We start from the raw sequence: 15,831 nt of genomic DNA, 5'->3' as shown, positions 1-15,831 counted from the left end.
TTTTACATTAAAATTAGTTCTGAATTTTTTTAAAAAAAGACATACACTGGAGATGTTTGCAGTCTGAAACACAGATTTAAAATTGCTTATTTTTAAAAAAAGATATGTCAAGGAAAACTTTATCTTAGAAGTTTTGCATCAAGGAATATATGCTTATGTTCTTGGTATTTTTAAAGAACATGGGAAAACTTGTGTGCAAAGGGTAAAGGTAAAGGTAAAGGTTTCCCTTGACGTAAAGTCCAGTCGTGTCCGACTCTAGGGGGCGGTGCTCATCTCCGTTTCTAAGCCTTGGAGCCGGCGTTGTCCATAGGACACTTCCGGGTCATGTGGCCAGCATGACTCACGGAACGCCGTTACCTTCCCGCCGAAGCGGTACCAATTAATCTACTCACATTTGCATGTTTTCGAACTGCTTGGTGTGCAAAGGATACATCAGGAAAAGTTAGATAAAAGTCTGTATTTGTTGGAGCAGGTTACATACAAAATTTATCATGTATTCAGGAAAGTTGCAAATGGCAGCCATTACAAAACCACCACTTTCTTCTCTCTTTGGTGGGTGACTAACCCAAGTTCTCCAGTAGGTTATACAAGGTCCTGTTTAGCAGATCAGCATAGGGCTAGCAGAGTTTTAAGATTTAAAAAAAGTTAAAAGTAATTGCCAGAGTCATTGGGGGTGCTTTTTACTTTGCTTAATGTACAGGCAGCCATATGGAGTAATTTCAGATTTTCAAAGAGTCTGAACTGCTGCAGGAAGAATTCTTGGTTTTTATCTTACTAATGTGTGCTGGCTTTTCACACAAAGAACACTTTCTGCAGCAGCTCAGGTCTGTTATCAAATTGGGCTTTTAAAAAATGGTGGTAGTGTGGAGGAAAAAATGTGCTGGAAAACTTAAAATCAGTTTTCTCTCCCAGCTACCTTGTGCATTAAGTAAGTAGAACAATCCAAGCCACTTGGAGGATTTTCTGTGTGTGGAATAGCAAACACTAGTTTGGCTTCACTTGCAACTACTATTGTTCCAACTGGATTTTCACTTGGGAAAAAAACTCCAATCTCAGAGAAAGTCTGGGAGGAAATATTTTACATCCCTATTCTCCAGTGAGACATATATAATTTGACTGAACCCCACAACCTGAATTATTTTGCTATCCAGCAATTTTTTTTCATTGACAGTTGGAAAGAGAATTTGATGCCTGCCAGCAACATATAACAAGGGACATGAAGCCCAGACATTTAGACAGCTCATCTGAGGAATAGAATGTCATACCTGTTTTCCCACAACACTGAAAGTAAAGACATAGGGATGACCTATGACACTCACCTTTGAAGAAAGGAATAAAAGTATCAACAAAAGCCATGTACTAGGAAGGGCATGGCACAGGTGATCAGAGATATTTATGAGCAGGTAAAATTCTGCTCCCCCACAAGTCCTGCTATGCTGCCTCATGTGCTGGAGGGTGTGGCATGGCATTCTGTATGCAGAAGGAGCAAAAAGTGCTTGGAGTATATGCCAAGTGTATGTGCATGAAGCAAGCAGGTAGCTATATCAAGCAGCAGCAATATAGGTAAGTATTGGAGGCAAATGATCACTTTAGGGGGGTTGTGTGTGTGCGGGTCCCTGAGTAGCAAACAAAGATCTTCTGATTGAAATAGTCCAGTTCTAGGCCATTTCAATTCACTGAAGCCTAAGATTCAATGTGTAGTCAATTCATTTCATCTTTCACTGTTTTGAGTTTTTCCATGCTCATGCTTCTTATATTCCATGCTTCCACTTTAATTCTTTATTTGCAGCTTTGGATTTTCTTTCATTTCATTTAATTTAATTTAGCCATGTCATAAAGACACACACACCCAACTTCACTGACCAGAGCTGTGTTGTGAGATGGGAAGCCATACAAATTGAATAAATAAAGGAATAATAATAAAGAATTACTAGTGACAATGGCAAAAGTATCATTTCATACTGTGCAGGAGAAAACAGTGGTAAACTACTCCTGTATTTTACCAAGAAACCCACATGGATAGACAAGATAAAGTGATTGACAATATGGTACAATGAATATAGTATTATGTATATGTATGAAACGTTTGAACAGTGAGATCTGAGAAAAATGAAATGCAGAAGATGTTATAGACTGTAATGATTAATGGTGATTATTCACAAAATAGTTAATACCTAGATCTCTGCATTGATATGATGAATATACTGTATGTTGTCTAAATGCCAAGAAGGAAAACCGAGCAAGCAAACAAGCCTTTTCTTTGTTTATTAAGCCATGTTAAGTAGAGTGGTACCTCTCAATTTCTCAGAAGCCAGCTGTTTCATATTGAAAACTATTGTTGAAATTCCTGCACTGAAGAATTGCCACCTCAAGGCCAGTAATAGTCTCCTAGGAGTTAATTTTCCCTTAGTGGGATTAAAATTACTCCATTTCAGATTTGTGTCCATTTATTGTCATAGAAACTTACCTCTCTGTAGTACGTAGAATGCAAGGTTACAGTTGGATATGTTAACTTTCACTGCATTGTCAATTGATCGTGTGTGTGTACGTCTGTGTGTATGACATCAGTACTGGGAGTGGTGGAATTAACTTTTTCAAGGGGTAGAGGTTATGTACCATGGTTCATCTTCAATGCAGTCACTGCACTGTCATCCAAGGGACTTTATGCCACTACAGGATTCTTAATCTTTAAAATGCCAGGTAAATAGTTTTGGGTTTGCTGCAATGCAAATAACTACTCCTTTTGAAATTTATTTGTTGCATCATTGGAACACAGAATGCAATTATTCTCCCTTGAGATTATAATAACAGGCAGGAATGTTGTGCAACAGAGAATGGGGACAAAAATGAGTTAGATGGCTTTCATGAATCATTAAGAAAATGCACTTCACGAACTCATAGTCAGAATTCAGGTAGAGATTTTTGAATGGATGTATTTACTTCACAGGCAAGTTAAGAATGAGAAGTTTTTAAAAACATTTTAGTAGGACAAAATGGTTGATTTGAAATAAATAAATAAACAAATAAATAAATAATAACAACCAATTTACCAACCCATTGTATTTTTCTGCTTTAACTTGCCAGGTGCAACTTCTTCGATAACCCCTTTTAAACATCTGCTCCTCCTTTCTTCTCTCTCTCTTTTTTAACTTGCCATTTGGTTGGATATATAAATCTGCAATTGTTTTCCAATTTATCCTCTTGTGATTCAGAATTCATAGTGTTATTTGCACTTTCTTATAGCCCTGGCTTATGGCAGTCTTCTCATGATGAAAGATCTCATTATAGTTAGCACTCTGCATTGAGGAAAAGCAATCAATTCTTTTCAGATATCTAATTTGAATCCCTTGGATTCAAGCAGCTTTTTTTCTTCCTCAACTATTATCACAAAACTTTTACTCCCCCCATCTCTTAATATTAGCCTATTTTAGTACTAGACTTTGGAACCTATTCTGGTCATCGGAAACTGTATGTTACATTAGTCTTAAGCTGGCTGAATGCAGCAATTATTTTTGTAGAAACTGTTTCCTACATTCTTGATGGTAGCATTCAGTAAATAGAGCACAAGTCATTTCCTAGTGACAGATCTCCTTGTGGTCAAGAGCTATTTTAAACTTTGTTTGCCAGGCACTCTGACCTTGGAGAAAGCAATGCTTTTCACTTGTCTTCCTCCTTCTCATGCTTCCTAATCCTGTCCATACTTGAATTAATTTCTCCAGCAACTGAGTCTTGAATATAAAATTTGTTAGAGCAGGCAAGCTGCAGGCCAAGTATTACTTGCTGAGGTTAATTAGAGGATATCTTAAATAATGAATAAATTTGCAATGACAACAATCTGCTTGCATGCAATCTACAAAATAGCAAAGATAGTCAAATATGTTGTGGGGAATTGCTGTGTGGAGTTGTACTCTATGTTTTGGACCTAGTTCTTACTTCACTAATACTGACATGGCTATAGAAGAGGGGAGTAGAAGGAAGGATGAGTATGAACCAGCCAACATCAGCAAAAATGGGCTGCAGAACTTTTTTTTTTTTAATCTGCTTATGTGGATGCATGCATTATAATTGTGCCTAATTTCTTTATAATGTTGGTGTCACACAAAGTATATATTATTCAGACTCTGAATGCATATGATGCTATGAATAACTGTTTTATCTTTGATTCTCTTCATAATATCAAAACAATATTGCCTAACACAGGTAGTCCTCCATATTTGTGGAGAGCGGAAATGAATTTAGTTTTGCACTGAAAGGATTCTGCAATTGTTTCACCATAGGTACAAGTCCTTTATTATTAGGCACTTGTCACTCAAGTATTTGAAGGGTAACAACTGTTTCAATACCAGACTACTTTTAAACTACCTTTTAAAAATAAAGCTTTAAAAAGTATGTAATCTTATTGTTTTATGATAGTGACTTTATTATTATTTTATTGTTTTCTCCTTAGGAAGAATTATAATAATAATTGCAGATTGTGGCATTCTTGTTCACTGCTGAGAGGTTTTTTGGCAATCTTTTTAATGGTGCATTAAGTCCATCTAAGATGGCACAGATGAGATTTAGATGCACAATAAAACCACCAAATAACATGTTTTTGTTATTTATAGAGGCTTTAAATATGACCAAAGCTCATATACTTTTCATGTGGAATTGGCCTACATTATTATTTAAACAGAAAAATGGCTGTGAGTATATACACAGACTTTCCCAACCTGATGCCCTCAAGATGTGTTGGATTGCCAGCCAGCCTTTCACTAGCTATGGCTGGCAATCATGAAAGCTGGAGTTAATTTCTCCTGGAAGGCACCAGGTTGGAATAGGGTGGTCTTCTGTAGCTGTGTAAGCATCTATGTGGAGGAGAAAGAATTAGCCATCTGTAAAACACATTCATGAAAGCCCTAAATTTCAACCCACGTACTACACAAGGTTCCCAAAAATTCAATAGAAAGGCAGTTTCTATTACTTTTGTTACTATTGTTTTTTGACTGTTTTTTATTTTTGCAACTGCTTTCATATGAGTACAAAATAAAAGCCACAGGAAAGAAGGGAAAAGGAAGTGAATCATTCTTCAAAAGACACTTTTAGTTTTGGTCTGAGCCTAAGAACTGCACTTTTCTAAAATAAAATAAAAAAAAAATTAAAAAACCCTCACTATGAATGCTATTTTTTTAAAAAAAATGGGAATATTATTTTGATGACTTCATTAAAATGTAAGGAGAAAGTTGAAGGAAATATTTATTTATTTTATTTTATTTTAAAAGATTAACAGACAAGCCTATTTTAAGGTCCTGCAGTTTTAGACAGCTGTTATGTTTGTGTTAATGCTGGAATAACACATTCCTAATTCCATACTTTCAAGGCAGAAAAATATGATGGAACACAATAAAGGAATAGTATGTTACAATATCACTAAATAATGTCAGTTTTGTTGAAACCTATTACTCACCATATCCTTCAACTCAATTGTGAGCAGAAGAGACCAATAATCTACCAGATTAAATCCACCAGAATGATGGTAGATTTAAAAGCCCACTCAGAAGGTTCCTATCAAGCCCCCTAACAGTAACTAAGAATTTTTTTATACAAGTCTTGTTAGTCAGGATTATTGCTAGGGAAACTGAGTAAGATTAAGGAATCTTGGAATCTGGATTTTCATACACTTTAACTCCCCTTTTATTTGTATTTATTCATTCGATTTATATGGCCACCTCCTCACCAAGTAATTCTGGGTGGCTAACATTAAAAACAACAACAAATAAATAATAAAAATCCAACAAATTAGTTACAATGCACATCACACCTATAGCAACAGGCACAATAATTCCCAAGACACATACTGAAATAAAGTGATGGTTCACACAACATCCTGGCCCAGTGCCTGAGAAAACACCAGGTCTTTGGGACCATATTAAAGGCCAGATGGGCTGGAGTCATTCAGATCTTGGAGGGAAGCTGTTCCACTGCAGGCATAGTGACAGGGATGTAATATTTTCTGGGTCCTGCATGATGATATTGTTTAATGGGATCTGGAGCATGGGATCCAGAGTATGTCAACCTGTCTGATCTTGTTGGGCAGGCAAAAATAATTGGAAACATGTGATCTCTCAAATATCCTGGTCCTCTGCCATGAAGGGCTTTACAGATAACAACCAGCATTTTGAATTGCATTCAGAAACTGACCAACAACCAGTACAGATCGCACAGTAGTGGTGCTATATGGGTATACTAAGGTGTGCCCATAATTACCCATACTACTGTGTTTTTGACTAGCTGTAGCTTCCATGTACTGTAGGCTGCAATAATCAGAAGAGAAGTCCCCAAAGCATGAGTGACCATGAACAGGGTGTCTGAATTGAGGAATGGACACAACTGGCACAGAAGATGGATTTGTGCAAAGGTCCTCCTAGCCATGGTTGTTACCTGGTCTTCAAGAAGAAGTCACAAGTCTAGTAGAACTCCTAGTCTGTGCACTAGTACTGACTGGGACAGAGCACGCCCATCCAGAATTTGATATGAAAAATTCTGGGACTGGGTGGTTCTAAAACCCACAGCCACTTACGCTTGCTAGGGTTGATATTGAACCTATTGCAGGCTGCCAGTGTCCAGACATTGAGACAGAACCTTGACAGCATCACTTGGGCAATGAAGAGCTGGGATGTTTATAACTGGGTGTAATCAGAATATTGGTGATATGTAACCCCAGGTCTGTTCTGGTTCAACATATACACATACATGTAATAATGTAATACATATAATAATTTGCTTAATGGAAATAAAGGCAGTGCAAATGGGATGCATATGCACACTCAGTGAACCAAGTGCCCAAACCCATTCAGCAGCTTGCCTGAGGATAAGTTCTAAGCAACCAAGTCCTCAGCGATTGGCAGTGTTGTCATTAGAGTACAGTCCAAGCCTAAGATACCAACATAGATCATAGTCCAGTCCAAAGTAAAAAAAACAAGGTTTCCAAGAGACACAGGTTTCCACAAGGTGTACAGACAGAGTTCAGGTAGTGGAGCAGTTGTTCCTAACAAGGGGTTGCTTGTTAGCAGTGGCTCTAAAATAAAGCCCACACCAGATACAAGCAATAATGGTTGAGAATGCCCTTGCCTTGCAAGGAGCTTCACAGACATCTTCTGCCTGCACTCAGCCCTGTGTACCTTAGGGCTGGGAGGAGGCACTGAATCAGGCCCATTATCTTCTGCTGCTTCTCACTACTCCAAATGTTATGTAGTCAGATTAACTCCAGGTATCTTACTGCTGCTGTTTGAGGCAGGATGCTGTTCTACTGGGTAATTTGGAACAGCGTGCTCCTCAAACTCTTTAGAGTTGGAGCTGGTCACAACAATGTCCTCCCTCAGCAGCTTCATGTAGATGTTAAATAGGAGAGGAGAATGTTGAACCTTGTGGCATACCACAAAGTATGGGCCTAAAATCTCCCCTCACCCCTACCCCATGCTACCAACACTGACTGAAACCAACCCTGAAGGAAGAAGGAGAACCACAACACCATGCCTCCCATTCCTGTACTCCTGAGCCAGTCCAGAAGGATACTATGATTGATGGTGTTGAAGCTGCTGTAAGGTCAAGGAAGACCACCCTTATTCCAGACCCATCATCAACAAGTACAATCAGTGCCAACTCAGTACTACATATATGCAGGTATGAAACCTGACTGGAAAGAGTTCAGATAATCAGCTTCCTTCAAAGCTTTCCAAAGCTACAGCTGAATCACTTTCTGAATCACTTTCAGAAAGGGAAGGTGGGAGACAGGATGAAAGTTGTCCAGAACAGTTGGGTCTCAGTAGTTTTTTTAAGGAGAGAACAGATCATGACCTCCTTAAAGGAATATGGAACTACTCCCTAATTCAAGATGGACCCACTGCCTGGACTTAATCAGATGCCATCTCTCAGACAGCCAGGAAGGCCTGCACAGAGTTACCAGATATCTGAACAGGCAAAGGAGGACATAGGCAATTAGAAAGGAGGACAAATAGGAGGAAAAGGATGACCACTAGTTGTTTAAATTTCCTGGCATCTGTGACAAAAATTATTGATATGAAGATTTTTTCATATCAAGTTCTGGATGGGTCTGGTCTGTCCCAGTCAGTACTAATGCACCAACGAGGAGTTCTACTAGACTTGTGACTTCTTCTTGAAGACCAGGTAACAATCATGGCTAGGAGAACCTTTGCACAAACCCATCTTCTGTGCCAGTTGTGCCCATTCCTCAATTTGGACATCCTGTTCATGGTCACTCATGCTTTGGGGACTTCTCATCTGGATTATTGCAGCCTACAGTGCATGGAAGCTACAGCTAGTCAAAAACACAGTAAAAAAGCAAAAAAAAAAAAAAACTGCAAAAAATGTACTTAGGTCTACATGTACATGAAATTACTTTTTCCAGTATCAGAAAGACTGTTTTTTCAACTGTAATATTTTCCCAGCAAGTCTTTCTTTTCAAGAACATGTATTAGTGATAATATAAAATCGACTATGATGAACTTTTCAAATTTCACCACTCATGTAATCTACAGACTACAGTAGTCATAGATTTGAAGGAGCTGGGTTAAAGCTGTTGCTGGAATCAGGAAATAAATAATGTAAATCTAGGCTGGAGTCTGTCGACAGGCAAGGGAACAAAAAAAGAGGACAATTTACACGGTCTCAATACATGAAACTTTGAATGACTACTGTTGTGAAAAAAAATCCATTTTTTTTTTAACAAGACACTTAAAAAGCCAGACAATATTTGATTTTAAGGCTATGTCTGCAGGATGGAGGACATGAGAATAAAAAGGCGGACATGTCCCCCTTTTGCTGGATGTCTGGTAAACCTAAGCATGGATCTAATACACAAACAGCTGCACTCACAGCACAGAGTATCCTGTCTACTTCCTCAAGAATCATTGGATCCAACTCCTCTTGTGGTCACACAAGACCACAACCAGAATCCAACTGAGAGTAAATCTGAGTGATTTTATTATTTTATTATTTATTTATTTATTTATTTATTTATTCATTCATTCATTCATTCATTCATTCATTCAATTTATATAGCCTCCCACTTGACGCACAACTCATGGCAGTGCACATCATCAGTAAACAACCCACAATTTGAGTCCATATAAAAACAATGGAATGAGCAAGTAATAAAAACAAAACACAAAAATATAGGGACATAATGTACCTAGAAAAATTCAGCCTTCAGGATCCTTGGCCCAGTTCTGGGGAAAAAGCTAGGTCTTTAATGTTTTTCAAAAGGCAGGCAGGGTGAGTTTCAGCCAAAAAGGGGTGCATTGCAACAGAGAAGGTACATCTTCTTCATCCTGCTCTACGACATTGCCTAAATAATGAGATTAGAGTATGCCAACCTGTCTTATCTTACTAGATAAGCAGAAATAGAGAGAGAGATTCCTGGGTTACCCATTACATGCCTAGAATAATCTTCACAATGGCCCTTAACATGTTCTTTCTTAAAAAGTTTCTCCAACCTTCCTTCCCTAAGAGGAATCTAGTCACCGTAAACAGGGTTACTGGCCAGCAGTACAGATATGTAATAAGAGACAGAAATAATTACTTTTGCCACTCTTATTGCCACAGTATAATCCTTCATGTGGCTGTTACCTGTGTTTGGTTGAACTTTTTCCTAATCCTTCTCCAGTGACCTTCATTTTATCTCCCAGAGCTTCTCTGTAAACTCTAAGACCACATAAGCAGAGAGATGTCACAAAGGCCCAATCTGATCTAAAGCCTATGTTACCCATTGCAAGAGGTGACTAAATCAAACCGTGAACCAGAGGCTCAGGAATTTCCCCAAGTTCCCTCTGAAGTCCAATAAGGTCCATTAGGTGCCTGGGAAGACTAAATGAATAGGTCTAGCCTTCTGCAGAGGGGAGCAGCACAAGAAAATTCCACAGCAATCAGAGATGATCTAACCATGATAAGGGACTGATTTAACACCCCCCATATTCCCACTACCCTGAGACAAAAAACCAGTATGAGTTGGATAGTTGATGATCTGGGTCAGGCTCATGGTGGCCATGAACTCCCAAGACACTTCATATTCCATGTCTAGGGAAAGCAAGTTGAAGTCTCCCAGTAGCCTAAGTCTGGGAAAATCCATTGCCACAAGATGATCAAGAACCTCAGTCAGGGAGGCCAGTGTACAACAGGGGTACCACTATAGCAGCAGCACTACTATCTGAATCCTGGAGCTCAGCTTAGACCCACCAACCATTTTCACTTTTGTCAACCTTTCAGTAAGATGAGGTTTTATGCCATCTCTTTTAGATGACTGCTGGAATATTTCTACAATAATATCTCAGATTTTTTTTAAAAAAAAAATCCCGAGAACTGCATGATTCAGAATACTGCTTTGGCAGGGATCCAGGTGATGCTGGGAAGGCCATCAGCAAGATTTGCTATAGCTATTCTCTCATACATACCTTTACACCATGCTATTTTCTTTTGTGCGAAACCATATTATACAAATATCAGACAAGGAAAAGATAGCAAGCCAAATAAATTATTGGTATGAGTTAAGAAAAGAAACTATAGCTAAAACTAGTTCATATGAATGCCATTCGTTATACCCCTATCTTTCACAAACCATCTTTGCTTCTACCATGTCTACTTCATACACTGTCTTTGGTTATTGAAATTTCTCATCTCTTTCTTTTTCTGCAAACTTTCATCACATTCCCACCTCCCAAAATATTCCCCTGTCCCCTTAATTGCATTCACTCAGAATGCTATACATTCTTCCCTGTTTATTCATTTGTTGCCATTCATTGAAGTATATCATTCAACGATCACAAAAATATGGATTCCTATTTCCTTATGCATCCAAAATCTAAATGATGCCAATTCATACTTTCTGAGATATATTTTAGTCCATTCATAATTAAATCTACCCCTGTATTTTCCTGTGAGTATTTATCAACTTCTTTCCTTATCTGATTACCTTCATTCATATCTACTACATCCTAGACCTTGTTCCTAACAGACACACAACAATTCTGTCTGCCTGTCATTCATTCATTCATTCATTCATTCATTCATTCATTCATTCATTCATATATTGCCTTCCATGTGCCATAGTTGTCACCAGATAGTGACCTCAGCCACTTGTCATATCTTTTGTTGATTGAGGATTTCTATTATTTCTATTGTAGTTGTACCTAAATTTGCCATCTGCCTCCCTCAGAATTTATATGTTAACAGTTATTATAAGGAAACATGCATCACTTTGCTGGTGATCCCAACAAAAGTGGCAGTCCCAGCTAATGCAGACAACATAATATCTTTTGAAATAGCCATGCAAATCATCCAAAGAGATGATTCACTGCACTGGCATGCTTTGTGGAGCACCATTTCAAATATGCATGTATACTGTATGTATAGTATCTCTAATATCAGAGATGGTTGCTGAGAACCCAAACAAGAAGGTGGTACCATGCTCATGTACCCTTCAAATAAACTGTTGGATCTTTGATCTGATCCATGATGGCTCTTATTTTATTTAAGTTTAGATTATGACAAGGGAATTCTGTTAATTGTGGTTTCTGCTCTCATTTCAGTATTGCTATTTAGCATCCCTAAGAGACAATAACCAGCCTTTTCCAAAAAAGAAAGGAATTTCACAAACTAATTTGAATTCACTGGCCCAATCTTAGCTGTAGGCGGCCCTCTGTGTTACAAGTATTTTATTACCTATAGTAGCCTCCACCTTTTCTAAGCTAAGATGCTCCTATCTTCCACTATCTAGATATGCTGATAAGATCATTCAGTTTATCAGCTCTCTCAATTCATGGGGTTAATTAAAACTCCCCAACATTGTTCCTTTCATCTCCAATGGAAAAGGAAACAGCTTTAACCTCTTTTGAGAAATTAAAAGGAAATGGCTACCACTTTATTTTAAGTGCCTATTAAGTAAAGTATAACTGAAACTAAGTAACAATGAGTGCCTTCTGGGGATGTACATATGAATCAAGCATGCAAACGGTAAATGGTGAAAGTCACAATAATAAGCCCTTGTGGAATAAACATCAAAGCAATTCATAACATGGGGGATCATTATGAACCTATTTCAAACAGATGAGTGGAGAAACAGGTTGGTTTGAGAACACCTTTGTCTTTACCATAGACTCATTTAAGCCTTATAAAAACATTTGCTTTTTTTTGACAGATTGGATTGGAGCTTTTAAATCATTCTTGTTAATATCCCTCCCCTTGGCTGAACTATTGTGGAGAGATAAAGACTCAACATTAGACAGAGACCTAATTGATTTCCCCTTAATTTTAATCCTTTCCATCCTTACATTCTCTTTATAGGTAGGGTCATTGTAGCTTTCTTAATCTTTAGAGATTACTATTGCATGATTTTAAATCCTTTCATTTTGACTCATTTAAATATTTTGGCCAATTGCTGGAGCTAATGAAGATAAATTGGATTAAGATTAAATATTTAATCAGTAGAAGGTGGAGGGGGAAAAAAGTATATTTCATTTCCAATGAAAGGCATAAAGCTGTTTTTCTTCTCTCTCCTTTTTAATATTGTTATACTTCATCTTTCTGTCTCTGTTTTTGCCATCCTCTTTATTCTTGTACTTTATTTGCATCTTCTCTGATCATATGTATTTTAATAAGAATATTGTCACTGATTTCAAGAGACATTTTTTCTAAATTTGTAATGATTACTAATGCCTTCTTTCTATATGTGGCCTTTAAAATATATTTTGTCCTAATTAAATAATCCTGGGAACATAAAGAATCATCTTATTTACAGGGAAATATTTAGTCTTATTAACTCAGAACATGTGGGTTTCAGAAAATTAAAGCAGCTGCTAGCCTTCCTCAATCTGGTGTCTTCTAGACATGTTTGGATACAGTTCTTAGCCATACCTGCCCAGCATGCTGGTGGGGAAAAGATATAAGTGGTGATCCTATGCAATATGTGTTTGGAGAAAACTGATATGTATTAACTGGATGTGTTTCTCTTGGTTTTTAGATACAGCCAAGAAAGATTTCTAACTGAAAATACTAGGGATTGAGTGGCTGGAGGAGGGAGAGATGTTATAAGGTATACTTTTTCTAGGCTGAGAACCATGCTTGGCTACTAACTGGTGTCCTGGAGGCTTCATTCCAAAAAATAGTAGATTGGTGCAGAAAAAAACATGATTTCATTTACGTTTAATTTAATATAAGTAATATGATTACACTCTAGTCACATGTTTAACACTTTTCCATCTGCTATATTAATATTACAATTTCATAACATATTTTGGGGGGCTCTGAGGGTTTCACTTAGGATTTGGGACTTGAGCAGTTTTATGTCCCTAGTGTAACACATTTGTCTTTCACTAAGCCACAGTTCATATGTCTTCACTATGTCACAGTTCTGTTGGCCTTTCGTAAGGCAGTGAAGACCTGGCTTTGTGCCCGGGCCTGGGGCCTCGAGCATGTGGATGGTCCCATCTCTTGGGTGTATTAACATCCATGCATTGCTCACTTGGCAGCCATGTATACTTATGTCATATTTATTTTATATTTTAACTGTTTTAATTGTAATTGTTTTATAGATTTATTGTTGTAAGCCGCCCAGAGTCACTCGCTGAGATGGACGGCTACAGAAATAAAATAAAATAAAATAAAATAAATATGTTGTCTTTTGATTAGACATGAAGAAGATTGAACTTTGAATCTCTGATTCCATGTCCTCTCTCTCCCAAAGAACAAGGGAGGTTAAAAATTCTTCTTATTCATAGTTCATTCACTTTTCCTTTCAGATATTCTACTGAGCATATTTGCCTTTCTTGTTTTCTACCAATAGGTAGAGACTTCTTCGTGCAAAGCCTTGGTCAGGGAGGGAATTCAGTAGTGCATACACACACACGTTTTTAACATAGATGCAGGAGTTCAAGATCTTAGGCAAACTCAGAAGAACACATGATATTCAGAGGGTCTCTGTTAACAAAAGCTTTTTTAATTACAGTTGCTGAAGCCTTATACACATATGCATACACACTCATATTCACTGGTCTTTTACAAAACTAATCAGGTAATGCATGGAGTTTGGGGAAGTTAGGAACACTCCATAGCTGATAGTTGGATACACTAATCAGAGATCTACACTATATAGCTTGTCTTTTTATCATTTCCCAGCTGCATCCTTTCCTCATCTGTCCTTTTGTTGACCTGTTAGGTTGCTGGGTCGAACGTGACTTGGCAGTGCATAGTACAGTAGTTAACTGTTACTTTCTTATCTCTGGTTGCTGTCCTCTGGTCCTTGTCTGATTCTGATGGATTATTTCCTTGTAACCTGTTATCTCTGGGAACTGGTCTGATGACTTTCTTGCTTTTCACCCTCCTCTGCAGATACAGACTTTTTCCCCCCTTGGATTCAAATTTCATCAATCTATTCTTCCTAATACGTTATTTCTTGTAACAGGGACACAACTTTAGCTCTATTTTAGGATAGTGCCTTTGGTTTTGGGGAAGGACAGGTGGCATCCTTAATTTTAAAAACTAAAGAAACACAAATGTATATGTGACATTAGGTAAAGGTAAAGGTTTCCCTTGACATGAAGTCCAGTCGTGTCCGACTCTAGGGGGAGGTGCTCATCTCCGTTTCAAGGCCGAAGAGCCGGCGTTTGTCCGTAGACACTTCCGTGGTCATGTGGCCAGCATGACTACATGGAACGCCGTTACCTGCCCACCGAAGCGGTACCTATTAATCTACTCACATTTGCATGTTACTTTTGCAAATATTCTGATTTTAAAAATAAGGTTTCATGGAGTGGAATCAAACAAATTATAGTGGACACAAATATCAATGTAAAGCTTATGATTTACATAGAATTGTCACAGGTGTTGTTTTTGCATTTCACATCTCATTTGATCCATCTTTTCTCTCTCTCTCATTTCTTCTCTCTCTCTCCTTAATATCCCTGCCAACTGAAGATAAAAAAATTATGTATCTGAAGAACTGAACTATGGTCCAGAAAAGCTTATTCCTCAGTAAATCAGTCCTTAACATGCTATAAAGCCATGTGTATATAATAGAATGTGTTGAAGAGGAGAGGAGTTCTATGCATGAAACTGGTGGACTTCCTTTTCTTGAGACAGACCAATGTCTTTGCTTGGCAATCCCTTTTCTTTACATCAGTATAAAGAATAATCAGAAATTATGCTCAATAATACACATTAAAGTCTCCTAATGACACAGCTACACTTACATTCACACATTTTCACTATATCAGTGTCCTTTCCCAATTTATTTTCTTTACACAGTGAAATCCCTTTCTTCACTGTTCAAAATTCTCATCTTCTCTACTTGTCCATTTTATAACAATTCTTGCATATTGATAAAATTGCAAGCCATAAGGAACTATGCCATAGCCTCCCATTCCAAGAGCAGCAAAACAAAGAAAGTGAAGACCAAACTGTATATGCACAAAGGACCAAGACCAAGGCTGATAAAAATAAAAGATTTTGTACAGGCTTGAGCCTCTTTGAGTGAGATGGGCAGTGACGAAATAAAATATAAATAAATAAATGCTGGGGTTGTGCCATGCATGATCCTCTAGAAGTTTCTAATACTAATGGAACTACAAAGACTCACCATGTAGTTTACTTGTAAGAAAAGCTGTAGTCCATTTAATGACAAAATTGGAAATGTGTAGATTGCTTTGAAAATCCTAGAATTAGAACCAAAAGGTGGAGGACAGAACCAGGAGATCAGCTATACTCAACTTATTATTACTAAGAAGGAAAATATGGTTGAGGAAGCAGAAGCTGTAGGAACCTTGGGAGAAAGTGACTGTGTCA

This window comes from Candoia aspera, chromosome 5 (assembly GCF_035149785.1).
Source record: "Candoia aspera isolate rCanAsp1 chromosome 5, rCanAsp1.hap2, whole genome shotgun sequence".
In the NCBI taxonomy this organism is placed as follows: domain Eukaryota; kingdom Metazoa; phylum Chordata; class Lepidosauria; order Squamata; family Boidae; genus Candoia; species Candoia aspera.
This window is presented reverse-complemented; position numbering follows the sequence as displayed.